The sequence below is a fragment of the Schistocerca cancellata genome, chromosome 3 (genome assembly GCF_023864275.1).
Source record: "Schistocerca cancellata isolate TAMUIC-IGC-003103 chromosome 3, iqSchCanc2.1, whole genome shotgun sequence".
Lineage (NCBI taxonomy): Eukaryota > Metazoa > Arthropoda > Insecta > Orthoptera > Acrididae > Schistocerca > Schistocerca cancellata.
This window is the reverse complement of record NC_064628.1, coordinates 924,139,011-924,142,212: the sequence shown is the minus strand read 5'-3', so window position 1 is coordinate 924,142,212 and position 3,202 is coordinate 924,139,011. Positions and strand designations below refer to the sequence as shown.

Sequence of the window (3,202 nt, the reverse complement as noted above, 5' to 3'; positions counted from 1 at the left end):
ATGGAACATGTTATTTGAATAATAAAACTTTTCCTTTGTGATTGAAGAGCAAAAGATCATTGCTGAGCAGTTCAGAATCACCTCTACCCACGTTCTCGCAGGCACATTTAATAATCCAAGTTATCAAAATGTAGGATTACCAGTTGCAACCGAATCTTAATTGTGAATAACGACTGTTTGTTGTGTGCATAAGTGATAGCAGTAATACTTTACTCCCTGTGAACACACAGAGCATGCAAAATTCAAAATGTAATTGGAGATTGCAATGCAGATTAAAAGGTTTTAGTGATTAGTAGAACCTTGTCGGCAGCCAAGAGTTGAGTTGCCCATGAATCTCTGTAATTGGTCAATTAGGAAAAAAAAACAATTACATAAGAATACAGATCGTGAGAGGTGAAGAGGAAGAGCTTTCTCTAAGTCTACAAATGCTAGGAACGTAGGTTTGCCTTTCCTTAATCTATTTTCTAATATAAGTCGTAAGGTCAGTATTGCCTCACCTGTTCCAATATTTCTACGGAATCCAAACTGATCTTCCCCGAGGTCGGCTTCTACCAGTTTTTCCATTCGTCTGTAAAGAATTCGTGTTAGTATTTTACAGCAGTGGCTTATTAAACTGATAGTTCGGTAATTTTCACATCTGTCAACACCTGCTTTCTTTGGGATTGGAATTATTATATTCTTCTTGAAGTCTGAGCATATTTCGCCTGTGTCATACATCTCGCTCACCAGATGGTAGAGTTTTCTCACAACTGGCTCTCCCAAGGCTGTTAGTAGTTCTAATGGAATGTTGTCTACTCCCGGACCTTGTTTCGACTTAGGTCTTTCAGTGCTCTGTCAAACTCTTCACGCAGTATCATATCTCCCATTTCATCTTCATCTACATTCTATTCCAATTCTATAGTATTGTCCTTAAGAACATCGCCCTTGTATTGACCCTCTATATACTGCTTCCAGCTTTCTGCTTTCCCTTCTTTGCTTAGAACTGGGTTTCCATCTGAGCTCTTGATATTCATACAAGTGGTTCTCTTCTCCAAAGGTCTCTTTTATTTTCCTCTAGGCAGAGCAACAAAAAAAATGTGCAGTTGTACGCATTTACATGCTCATGCTTGGAAGAAAGTAACAATAATCGTTCCACGACAGACAGTTTATGTTGGTACTGAGATGGTAATCTTTTTTCGGCTAGTTGAAATGTGTTTGTCGTTATAGGCGAAGCCTAATGCCAAGACAGAGTAACGTTTAATTAATTATTCTGTACTACCCCAGGAGCAACTTTCGCTCACGAGCACTGAATTACACTGTAAACTAAACTCCGTCGACAAAATTTCAGAGTTTGTTCAGGAATACCTTCTGAGTATTTTGGTATGAGTGACCAACGACACCCAGCGGCTCTTTACAGAGTGAAAATGTAATTATGATTTGTTCGTTTTCGTTAAACTACCATGAAACAGTGAAGACGTGTGTAACATAGAATAACCAAAGCGTACTACACAAAGTAATGCAACAACCCTCAGACGAAACACGTACACTTTTATCACAGTGTTTTCTGTCAGTGTACAGTACCACACTTGGAACTTTCTGGCAGATTAAAACTGTGTGCCGGACCGAGACTCGAACTCGGGACCTTTGCCTTTCGCGGGCAAGTGCTCTACTATCAGCGCACACTCTAACGCAGAGTGAAAATTTTATTCTGGAAACATCCCCTAGGCTGTGCCTAAGCCATGTCTCCGCAATATCCTTTCTTTCAGGAGTGCTAGTTCTGCAAGGTTCTCAGGAGAGCTTCTGTAAAGTTTGGAATGTAGGAGACGAGGTACTGGCAGAAGTAAAGCTGTGAGGGCGGGGAATGAGTCGTGATTGGATAGCTCAGTTGGTAGAGCATTTGCCCGCGAAAGGCAAAGGTCCCGAGTTCGAGTCTCGGTCCGGCACACAGTTTTAATGTGCCAGGAAGTTTCATATCAGCGCACACTCCGCTGCAGAGTGAAAAATCTCGTTCTAGTACCACACTTAACAAATGCAGAACCGCTCCCTTACAGGCATTGTTCAAAATGTCGACCGCGATGATCACGGATGAGTATACAGCGACGCACCATTTATTGTGTTACACGCTCGACAATTCCAGGTGTTGAGCGGACAGGACCTCGGCGGCTGCGATTATCGTAGCAACCAAGTCCGTGCGAGAATCGCCCGGAGTCTTATAATCTAGGATCACGCCTGCAGAAGAGGAAGTCTCTTGGAGACATGTCTGGTGACCGAACTAGCCACTGAACAGAACCACCGCGACCAATCAACTGTTGTCCAAACCAAATGCAACAGCTCCAACGAGCAGCCGGAGGTCGTGGTCCCATTATGCCAAAATGCTCAGATGGTGTCCCTGAACAACCTGTGAAAGTTTGTCGATGGAGTTGTGAGTCACTCCCGCAGCTAAGAAAAGCTATAACAAACTTTAGAAGCATAATTATTCATTATTAAATCTATTTCAGTCATGAAAATCTGTACCTTCATTTGACTGTAGACAGGGTAAATCTAAACAGAGTTTGGTACGGTTTACTTAGTAGCAATGTCGTCATAGAAATTCTGGACTAAGATATCTTGGATGTTTCCCAGAGTGGTTTGATAGTGCCAGTGACTGCTACCCAGCACTAGATGCAGTGGTGGATGTGAAAAGCGCAACAGCGTGAAAGGATTACTCGAATGAAAGAAAATTCCAGAGGCTGTACAAAAGAATCAACCGGCAGTTGCGTAGCAACGGCAGTTTTATATAAGTTGTTGTCAACGGTAGCTACTAGACAGAGAAGTGTATCTACTTGTTGAAGTTAGTTTTTCATGCGCACCAGTCGACATAAATTCAATAATTTGCGTAGCAGTGTTGATTTTCACCTTTGGTGGCAATTCTGGTACCGCGCGCCGCGGAATTTGAATCCCCGCCAGACGTCATGGACGTCGAAGACCCCTAGAGGTCTCTGCATCATCGCGCGGTAAGCTGTGGCGGCGCCAAAAAAACACTCAGCTGGACACATCGCCTTGCGTTAGACTGCTTACCTTCTTGTTCTGCGTACGAGTCGACGTAGTTGTTAGGTTTCCTTGTGACTCGGTTGTTTCGATCTTGTTGTTGTTCGTTCTGTCCTTCGTTGGTCGTGTCCGTCCTCTCCCGTTGTGTTGTTGTTCGCGGCCCACTACGTGGGTCCCGCCGCGCTTTCGGCCACTT

At 43.5% G+C, this 3,202-nt stretch overlaps 1 non-coding gene across 1 annotated transcript; it reads left to right on the top strand.

Annotated features, from left to right (window-relative positions):
- Nucleotides 1-1,849: 1,849 nt before the first annotated feature.
- Nucleotides 1,850-1,924, top strand: Trnas-cga (transfer RNA serine (anticodon CGA)). Its single transcript has one exon. It is a non-coding gene; the product is annotated as a tRNA-Ser (tRNA).
- Nucleotides 1,925-3,202: the final 1,278 nt, after the last annotated feature.